Here is an 11,191-nt window from a genome sequence, read left to right as displayed (position 1 = left end):
CCCAAAAAGACCACCGAGGACCCAACACACCAAAATGCAAAAGCAAAGGTTTATGGTTTATTCAGGCTTAAGCTCGGGCTCTCAGTCCTCACCAACTCAACAGATCCGTGCTGAGAGCCCAGAGTAAGGGAGAGTGGAGCCTTTCATAGGTTTTAGACAAAGAGAGGAGGGGGATACTGAAGATACATTTTGGTTGGTTCAAGGAGCCCGCCCGTGCCAACATAATTTTAAACTGATTGGATGTATAAGATGCAGCCCTGGAAGTTTCTTATTGGTAGGTGCTATTCTCGGGCTGTGGAATGTGCTGACTATTATCTGTGGGGCCAGGAGTCTCCATGTTTTTACCTTATAGGGCAGTTTTCATGCCCGGGCTTGCTTAATCTATAGTTTCCTGGAAGGAGGGGGAATAGCAGGCAGGGGTCAGGGCATGTCTAGGCATGTCTAAAGCAGCAGCCAAGCATTTTACAGAAGCTAAAAGAGCAATTAATGGAGGCCTGGAGGGATTGGGGGGTAGCGGGTAAATGAAGAGGGTCTCAGGGTCCTACAGTTCCTTTTTCTTTTTCTTTTTTTCTTGATATAGCCTAGGCTGGCCTTGAAATTGCTGAATAGCAAAGGATGACTTTCTAATTAGTTCTCCTGCCTCCACTCTCTATGCTGGGATTATAGGCATGCACCACCACAACTAGTTTATTCAGTGCTGGGGATCAAACCTAGGACTTCCTGCATGCCAAGCAAGCACATTACTAAGTGAGCTACATCTTCAGTGTTTCTCTCTCTCTCTCTCTCTCTCTCTCTCTCTGAGAGACAGGATTTTGCTATGTAGTTCAAATCATCCTTGAATTTGTGATCCTCCTGCCTCAGTCTCTGGAGTGCTGAGAATATGGGTATGTGCTGCTGTACCTGGTTTCAATGTTCATTTTAACAGGCTGAAGCCTTATTGCTCCCATTTTAAACCTCTGGCCTTAGTAGCCACTAGGAGCTCTGAGCGCTAGCTATAGAGGCACCTCAGATGTAGATTCCTGCAGGCTCAGCTGTCAGCTCAGGTAAGAATCACTGGGTTGCAAAGACCTTGGGAGGTGATCTTGTTCAACCCCTTGCCACGAGACCCATTTCCTGTCTCTCAGCCCCAGACTCTCACTGGGCTGTGGCCTTGACCTCATGTATGCCATGGCCAGGTCAGCCTGGGTTTTATTGTGACTATGCAAGACAGTTTGCACAGCTGAGAGTACGCAGTGCAGATTCAGACTGAGTATAAAGCCTATCTCTGCCACTTGGTAGCTATATAACATTGGGTGAATTCCTTAGTCACTCTGTGCCTCAGTTTCTTCGTCTGTCCAACAGGGTGATAATAGAACCCATTCGGTGGGGGTCGCTAATTCATGACAACATGACAAGCTCTGACAAGTGTGAGCTGTTGCTATTGCTCTCTTGCTGTGCTTTCCATGGAGGGGGACCCCTCAGGCTGGTCTCTCCACATCCACACACTGGCCTCCCCACTGGCTCAATCTGCTAGGGGCTTGCTGAGTGTACTCTTTGGTGCTGGGCATTGAAGGGGACAGATTGGAGTCAGTTGGAGCCCTGACTCTGAGATCCTGAGTCCCCTGGGAAGATAGCATAGGAGGATAGAAACAGGGGCACAGGAAATGTGTAAGATGGGTTTCTGCTCTGGAGAGCTCACAGTCCTGGCTGGAGGCAGGCATGGGAACAGACCCAGAAGATCAAAGGGCTGTGATACAAGTTACTTTCCTCATTGTTGTGACAAAATTCCTGACAAAAAGCAACTCAAGGAGGAAGAGTTTACTCTGTTTCACAGTTTGAGGGTACAGGCGCAGAGAAGGCATGGCAGCTGGAACTGGAGGTTCTGCCTGTAGTCCAGGAACCCAGCCCAGAGAATAGTGCCACCCACATTCAGGGCTGGTCAGTCATCCTCAATTAAACATCTTTGGATATGCCCAGAGGTGTGTTCCCCTAGGTGATTCCAAATCCAGTCCAGTTGATGATGGAAATTAACTCTCACAACCACTTAGTATAGAAGCTGCTCCATCTTGGGCTAGTGATTCTTCTGTGGGGAAATCATAGCAATGGGCCCTTTGAGTGAAAGCTGCACAGTCAGAAGGAGTGGGGTTGAAGGAATGACAGAGAGGGGGAGGAGAGGGAGAGGGGAAGGGGGACAGGGAATGGGGAGAAGAAGGAGAGAGGGGAAGGGAGAGGAAGAAAGGAGGAGGGAGGGAGGAGGGAGAGAGAGAGAGAGAGAGAGAGAGAGAGAGAGAGAGAGAGGAGAGAGAAACACTGTATAGTAGGAGCCAAGTGTGGTGGCATGTGCGTGTAATCCCAGCACTCAGGAGGCAGAGGCAGGAGGATTCTAAATTTGATTCTCTGGAAGATCACAGCCTGAACTACCTGCTGGGCATGGTGGCGCATGCCTGTAGTCCCAGCACTTGGGAGTTCAAGGCCAACCTGGTCTACATGGTGAGTTCCAGGTCAGCTGGGGCTATAGGGAGACCCTGTCTCAAAAAGATCCCCCTCCCTCCAGAAAAGTAAAGATTTTGCATAAAAGGAGATGTGAGGAAAGTGACATTTGTTTTTCAATTTTTTGAAAGATTTATTTTAATTTTGTGTGCATGGATGTTTTGCTTGTAATTTATGTAAAGTGCACCATGTGCATGCAGGGCTCATAGAGGCCAAAAGAGGATGTCAAATTCCCTGGAACTGTAGTTACAGGTTGTAAGTGCCATGTGGGTTCTGGGAACTGAACCCCATTCTTCTGCAAGAGCAGCCAGTGCTCTTAACTGCTGAGTCATCTCTCCAGCGGGGGCGGGGTGGGGTGGGGAATGGATGGTATTGACATTCTGAAACAGCTAGGCAGAGAGGAGTATGGGCGGACTCCTTGAAAGATGGCCAGTGAGAAAAGACCAATAAGGAAGTCTCCAGGCAAAATTTAATCTCTTTCTAACAAAAATATTATTTATGTTAATAGATAATACATTTGCACGACTCACAATGTTAAGTATATTAAGGCACATACAATGGAACGTCTGCCCCCAGATGCTAAGGTGACCTCCAGTTTCATATGTGGCTTCCCATGCACATTACATAGACTAAATGTATATGGAACACATTTCTGCCTCCCCCCACCTCACTTTGTCAGTCACCATACCACAGCACCCTGTCTTATATTTACTCAGGCTTTGCTAGGCTTTGAATTACTAGGGTCTCAGGAGCAGCAAGACCTTCCTCATTGTTTTCCCACAGCTTCACAGCGTTCCACCAGGCTGTGTTTATTCAGATTCCTGCTGCCTCACCTTGATGTTGAAGTTGCTTCCTGCTCCGTGCTGTGGTTTCCCACCATACACTGGAGCCTTCAGGAAGGTCTGCCCTACAGATGTGCATGTAGGAGCAGTTGACTCCAGTGCAGAGGGTTTCTGAGGGGAAAGGCTTGAGAGAAACTCCCGTCCTCTCCTCAGCCCTCAGAGATGCCAGGAAGGGCTCTGCTTTCCACAGTGTGCAGGTGGTCGAGGAGGTCCAAGTTCAAGAACACCCCCAAATTTGAGATGCCTGGGTTACTCAAATAATGATTAACAGATTATACATATAAGAAATGTAGATCAATGTTATTAGCACAGAGAGAATCCTAAGGTGATAGAATGTTCTAGCAGGAAGGGATTTCATATTTACTAAAAAAATTATTTGATTTATTTTAAATATTTTATTCATTATTTTTATTTTATGCGTATGCATGTATTGCCTGCATGTAGGTAAGTGTACCCGTATCGTGTAATGCCCTCAGAGGTCAGAGGAGGCTGTCGGATCCCCTGGGACTGGCGTTATGGACAGTTGTTAGCTGCCATGTGGGTGCTGGGATTCGAACCCGGGTCTTCTGCAAGAACAACCAGTGTTCTTAACCACTGAGCCATCTCTCCAGCCCCTCATATTTACTTTTAAAAAATATTTTATTATCTTTATTTTATGTGTATAAATGTATTGCCTGTATGTATGTAAGTGCACCTGTGTCGTGTAGTGTCTCTACGGAGATCAGAAGGGGGTATCAGATTCTCCTGGAATTGGAGTTTTGGACAGTTGTAAACTGCCATGTGGGTGCTGGGAATTGAATCCAGGTCCTCTGCAAGAGCAGCCAGTGCTCTTAACCGCTGAGCTATCTCTCTAGCACCTTATATCTACTTTTAATCCTCACACTAACCTTCATGTGGTTTTCTTTTGAAAATTATTTTATTATATTTTAATTTAATTTAGTGGGGTGTGTGTGTGTGTGTGTGTGTGTGTGTGTGTGTGTGTGTGTTCAGTTACCATGGTGCAGAGTGGAGGTCAGAGGTCAACTTGTGGAAGTCAGTTCTCTTTTACCACATGGGTTCCAGGAAATGAACTCAAGACATCAGCCTTGGCAGCAAGCACCTAACTCTGAGCCATTTCTCCAGTTCTGTAGTTTCCTCTTTGAATGAAGAGGATGAGACACAAAGAGGACGATGGTGGTGCTCAAGTTTACATAGCTAGTGAGTGAAGAGCTGGGACTCTATCTCTGGAGTCTGTCTGGAGCTTTCCCCTTCCCTCTATACATGGTGGAAGAGGCTGAGGCTAGAGGGAAAGACATTGACTCCTTAGTGGCAAAGCCAGGGCTAGAACCCCAAAGCCCTTTTGGGCCCTCCTTCTAGAATGTTGTCTCAGTTTGCTCAAGGAGCTTGGAAAGGGCAGGGAGGGGCTGGGGCGGAGGGGGCAGGGGTATGACTTGTGGGGCGAATGGCTCCTGATGGCGGTGGGGGCGGCCTGAAGCCGGTGAAGAGATGTGCTGAATATCTGTGGTACAGGTCGTCTGAGGCCTAAAGACCCTAACTCAGGGAAGGTTCCTGATTATTTTATTTTAATTTTTTAAAGACAAGCTAACCTCAAACTCCCTATGCAGTCAAGGATGATCTTAAACTCTGGATCCTCCTGGCTCCTGCTGCTGGAGGCATGTGCCATCATGTTTGGTTTATGCTGTGCTGGGGTTAAATGCAGAGCTTTGTGCTTGTTAGGCAAGAACTCAACCACCTGAGCTACATCCTCAGTCGGTTCTCTGATTTGTTCTTGATATTCTTGCCCCAACTGTGGTTCCTGCTGTCCCTGAGGCCTCCAGCTCTCTCTGCCCACTCACTGTTCATAGAAGTATCACTTTGTTATGTGAGCACACAGCAGTGTCCTGGGGGCAGGGACAACATTTGCTCTAGAAAGCAAAGAAACCACAAGTGAGTTGGAAATGTGCTCTAGTGGTAAGGACTGCTTATATGCTTATACAGGTCCCTAGTCAAAGTCCACTAGACTCAAGCCGGGCGTGATGGCACAAGCCTTTATTCCCTGAACTCCGGAGGCAGAGGCAGGTGGATCTCTGTCAGTTCAAGGTCAGCCTGGTCTACACAGCGAGTTCCAGGCCAGCTGGGGCTACAAGGAGACCCTGTCTCAAAAAGACCACCCCCCCCAAAAAAAAGTCCATTAGACTGGACGTGACTTGGGGAACTCGGGCCATGACTTCAGGCAGGGCCTTCTTTCTGACTCTTCCAGACTGTGACAATTCCAACCATCAACCTGTTTGGATTATGGAGTATCTCATATTGCTCTCTCCTCCCCAAGTCCAAGTCCAAGCCTCTGTGTGCTGCAGGCCTGAATCCCCTGTGGGTAGGCTTGATCCAGAGGCTCCATCAGAGACGGTGGGAGGAGGCAGGGAGTCCCCTCTCTGATACTGCTGTGGGTCCTCATGTTCTGTGTGTCTTCTCTCGGTTCTGCTTGTGTTGGACCTTCCTGGGCGCTGTGAGCAGCCCCAAGGGCTCTATATTACTCTGGCACTCAGTAGGTGCTGTAGAATCCCATGCGGCCAATGAGTGAGCTACTGTCTGCCTTGGAAGTATGCTGTCAACTCCTCTGATCTTGAGCAGGTCCTCACCCAAGTCTCTCTATCTGACTCCCAAAGGAGGTCCTAAGTTTATCTAGCTTGTCTCCCCCCTCCCATTTCCTCTCTTCCTTCTCCTTTCTTTTCCTTTCCTTTTTTTTTTTTTGTTGTTTGTTTTTTAAAGAAATATATCTTTGGGGCTGGAGAGATGGCTCAGCAGTTAAGAGCACTGACTGCTCTTGCAGAGGACCCGGGTTCAGTTCCCAGCACCCACATGGCAGTTATGAACGTCCTTAACTACAGTTCCAGGGGAACTGGAAGCCCTTTTCTGATCTCTGCGGCATTGCACAATACAGGTCCACTCACATACATGCAGGCAATACACTCATACACATAAAATAAAAAAAATAATAAAAATATTAAAAAAAGAAATATATTTTTAAAAATGTGGAACTGGAGAGATGACTCAGGGGTCAAGAGCACTGGCTTCTCTTGCAGAGGACCTGGGTTCAATTCCCAGCACCCACATGGCAGCTAACAACCATTTCTAACTCCAGTTCCAGAGGAATCCAACACTCTCTTCTGACTTCTGCAGACATTGCACAACATGCGTGCATTTACATACACGCAGGCAATATATTCATACACATAAAATAAAAATAAGATATATTTTAAAAATGTATTAATAATGTATTTACATATGTGTGCACATGAGTACCATAGTGCAGGTGTGAAGGTCAGAGGATAACTTAGAGTTGGTTCTTTCCTTCCACCTGGTGGGTCATAGAGATTGAACTCACGTCATCAGGGCTGGCTACAAGTACCTTTACCCACTGAGTCATCTTGCCTGCTCTCTTTTTTTCTGTGTGTGCATGGTGTATACATGTGTGTATACTTTGTGTGTGTGTGTGTGTGTGTGTGTGTGTGTGTGTGTGTGGTGCAGAGGCCAGAGGACATCAGATGTCCTTCTGAGACAGGGTCTCTTACTGAACCTGGAGCTCACAATTTTTCTGACTAGGCTGGAAGCCTGCAAACCCCCCAAATCCTTCTGTTTCTTTTTAAAAAAAATATTTTATCTTTTTTTTTTGTCTTTTTGAGACAGGGTCCCCCTGTACCTCCAGCTGTCCTGGAACTCACTATGTAGACCAGGCTGGCCTTGAACTCACAAAGATTCACCTGCCTCTGCCTCCCGAGTGCTGGGATTAAAGGTGTGTGCCACCACGCCCGGCTTTTATCTATTATTTTTATGTATATGAGTGTATTGTCTGCATGTCTGTAAGTGTACTCATGTTATGCAGTGCCTGGGGAGGTCAGAAGATTGGATTCCCTGGAACTGGAGTTATGGACAGTTAGCCACCATGTGAGTGCTGGGATCTGACCCCAAGTCTTCTGCAAGAGCAATCAGTGCTCTTAATCACTGAGCAATCTCTCCAGCCCCCAGTCTTCCTGTTTCTGAACCTCCCCTCCCAATGCTGGGGTTACAGGTGCATGGCCATACCTGGCTTTTTTATATGGATGCTAGGGATCCTAACTCAGGTCTTTAAGCATGCACAGCAAGCTCTCCTAGCTGTTAAGCTGTCTCTCTAGCCTCCTTTTTGTCTTTTTACCAGTTTTATTGAGATATAATTCACATTCCACATAATCCCCAAGTAGAAGTGCACCCTTGAATGGCTCTTGTCTATTCCCAGACTGTGTAACTGTCACTGCTGTCAGTTTTCCAGCACATTGTTTGCAGCCCCTCTTTTGGCCATTATGTTTGGTTCATCAATAACCTTAGGTCTCCCTCTGTTGAGAAGCAGCCTCCCTTGACCCTGTTCTGCACTCTGGCCATTGTGCAATCTGTTTCCCTCCTTCCATGACTAAACCACTTGAACTAGCGCTTCACACCCACTGCCTTCATTTTCTCAGATTCAACAAACACTTTTAAAATGCACTGATGTAGTGTGATGCCAGAGGTTTGCACATACCTTTGTATTTTAGGAGTGAGAAATCCAAGGCAGAGAGAAAGTGACTTGCCCAAGGCCTTGGCCAGGAATGAACCCAGGTTTGTGTGTATCCAGAGTCAGTGTCTACCCATCGTCTCTGAGGTAAATCCAGCTGTGAGGCTGGGAATTGAACCCAGGTCTCTGTACATGCTAGGCAAATAAATACTCTACTAATTGAGTTACACCTTCAGCCCCATTCCCTCCTATTTCTCTCCTGGATTACCTGAAAGCATCTCCTTTCCCTAGACACCTGGCTTAGGTCTGCCTTTTCCTGAGAGCTCCCTGCATCTTCGGTGGAGTCTATCTGCTCTTGAGGCTATGGTTGCCTTTATGCCTAGTGCAACTGCACTGTAGAAGTCAGTGCAGTTGTAAGTCCTCTGGGATCCTGGAACCACAGTGGTATTCTAGAACCCTTTCTATATTATGAATGAGATAGATGATCAGAAAGTATTTTAGAAGAAAGGAAAGGAGAGAGGGAATGGTGGGAGAGGAAGGAGAAGGGAGGGAGGAAGGAAGGGGGAAGGAGGGAGGGAAGAAGAAGAGGAGTTAGGGTCCTAGGAGTCATGGAAGTAAGGATGATGTTTTCAGATGTGAAAAATCTCGAGAGTGGGACAAAGCTGGCCTCTCAGCAGGGAATTCTCATGTGTTGGAGCTCAGTGACCACAGTCCCATTACATTGACACCATCCCAGGGGGCCCTTGAGGTATAAAGCCGTGGTGGCTGGGAGGCATGGGTTCTGAATACATTTTGAATGTTGAGTTTCAAGGCTTCTTATGATTGAAGGCGAGGTGCAGGGGGAGCCATGACAAAACATCTCCAGAATTTCTGGCCCGTGCTACTAGAAGGGCTGCTATAGGCTGAAAAGAAAAGACAGAGGTTTGATTTGGGACCTGTTGAGTTGGAGATATCTGGTGGCTCTTCAGATAGAGCTGACCCCTAGGTGGCTGACTATTTGGGTCTGGAATCCCTTAATCTGGTGAAGTTAGGTGTCTGCCCAATACTATGCTGGGCTGAGGAGTCTTCCCCAAAGTCAGATGATGCTGTACCTGACGACTGGGATTGTGCATTGGGGAGAGTCTGTTTCTGGGACTTGGCTTCTCTTTCTCCACCCAAATAGGGTCTCATGTAGCTCAAGATGGCCTCAAACTTGCTATGTAGCTGAGGATGACCTTGAACTGTTGATCCTCCTGCCTTCATCTCCTGAGTTCTGGGATTACAGATGTGTATCACCAGGAGGCACTGGGGATTGAACCCAGGACTTTGAGCATATTAGGCAAGCACTCTACCATCCGGGCCACATTCTCAGCCTTCGTGGTTTCCTCCTTTGTGAAGCGGATATAATAATACTAATTTAGAAGATTGCTGTAGGGGAGGGTGCTGAGTGAGAGAGTGGATATAAAGCACTTAGTACTATGCCTCACACAAAATAAGCACTTGATAAATGGTAGTTAAAAATACAAAGCACTAAGCTGAATTGGCTCCAGCAGACTAGTCATCAAAAAAGTTTGGGGTGTGGACTAGGGAGGGAGAGGAAAGACTGTGAATAGAATCTGGAGCTTGGGGGATAACAAGAAAGGGAACAGCTTGTGAAAGTGGGTATAAGGGCCACCCAATAGCAGGTTCAGACAGCCCTTGGGTTAGGGCTGAAGAGCAATCTTCTGAGTTTGCCAGCTAAGAGGAGGACTGGGTGACTGATTGATTGGGGCACAATCCTTTGCAGTAGTACAAGTATTAACCACCACTTAAAAGAGATCCTTTCTGCTGGGCATGGTGGCTCCCGCCTTTAATCCCCAAACTCAGGAGGCAGAGGCAGGTGGATCTCTGAGCTTGAGGCCAGCCTGGTCTCCATAGCAAATCCAGGCCAGCTGGGGCTACAGGGAGACCCTGTCTCAAAAAGACAGAGAGAGAGAGAGAGAGAGAGAGAGAGAGAGAGAGAGAGAGAGAGAGAGAGAGAGAGAGAGATTCTTTCTGGGGCTGGAGAGATGGCTCAGTGATTAGGAGCACTGGCTGCTCTTACAGAAGACTTGGGTTTGATTCCCAGCACCCATATGGTGGCTAAAAACGGTCTGTATCTCCAGTTCCAGGAGATCTTACGCCCTCTTCTGACATCTGTGGGCACTGCATGGCACTTATACAGTGCAGGTAATATACTCATACACATAAAATAAAAATAATAAATAAACAAATCAAAGAAAGAAAATTTAAACTTCACTTTCCTGAGTTCACTTTCCCTCCTAACATCTTTTCGGGAAAGGGTCCCTTTTTAAAAAAATTTTATTTAGGCGCCGGCCTCTGCACGTCTCGGTATCCACAGCACCGCTGTTTCTTTTCTTGCGCGTTGACCCAGCGGCCAGAAATTCACCATGTTTATTCTCAAGATCCATGCCAGAGAGATCTTTGACTCTCGAGGAAATCCCACTGTGGAGGTTGATCTCTACACCTCAAAAGGTCTCTTCCGAGCTGCCGTGCCCAGTGGTGCCTCAACTGGTATCTATGAGGCCCTGGAACTCCGGGACAATGATAAGACACGCTACATGGGAAAGGGTGTCTCAAAGGCTGTTGAGCACATCAATAAAACTATTGCACCTGCTCTGGTTAGCAAGAAACTGAAGGTCATAGAACAGAAGATGGACGCACTGATGATTGAAATGGGCAGGACTGAAAATAAATCTAAGTTTGGCGCGAATGCCATCCTGGGAGTATCCCTGGCTGTCTGCAAAGCTGGTGCTGTAGAGAAGGGAGAGCCCCTGTACCCACGCTGGCAACAAGCTGGCCATGCAGGAGTTCATGATCCTCCTCATGGGTGCTTCCAGCTTTCGGGAAGACATGCGCATTGGAGCAGAGGAACTTTTGACAATTGATGGCGCTAGAGACAGTGCCTTACAGGGATAGGATGCTTGGTGGGTCCTGGGGACGGATCCACACCAAAGGACATTTGGGGACACAAATCACACTCTACAGGCCATATTGTACATATTAGAGAGTATATTAAATTGGACTAGGGACAGTAGGGGGAGGTGCACACAGGGGAGGGGATCTAGATACCATCAAACTATATTGTGTGAAAATCGCACAATTCAATAAAAAATAAAATTAAAAAGAGATAATTGACAAACTTTTAGACTAAACAATAAAGATATGAAACTCCAATAAATATGATCAGAAAGTAATTAAGTGGTATATTATGTCCTTTTTAGTCAGCTTACTGTCTCTCATTAGTAAATTATCTGATAATTGAGTTTTCTCATTTCTCATAAGCTCTGTGTTTACCCTCTGTGTTTACACTCACATTGTACTTGGAGCAGAGCATTCTCTAATTGTATCTGGGCCC

The 11,191-nt window shown here is 46.8% G+C and overlaps 1 pseudogene; it reads left to right on the top strand.

Moving 5' to 3' along the window:
- The first annotated feature begins 10,146 nt into the window (after nucleotides 1–10,146).
- Nucleotides 10,147–10,967, top strand: LOC103730813 (annotated as a pseudogene).
- The last annotated feature ends 224 nt before the right edge of the window (nucleotides 10,968–11,191 follow it).

The sequence above is a fragment of the Nannospalax galili genome, unplaced genomic scaffold (assembly GCF_000622305.1).
Source record: "Nannospalax galili isolate Female #2095 unplaced genomic scaffold, S.galili_v1.0 scaffold653, whole genome shotgun sequence".
Lineage (NCBI taxonomy): Eukaryota > Metazoa > Chordata > Mammalia > Rodentia > Spalacidae > Nannospalax > Nannospalax galili.
Note: the sequence above shows the minus strand (reverse complement) of the source record. Positions and strands in the feature narration are given on the sequence as shown.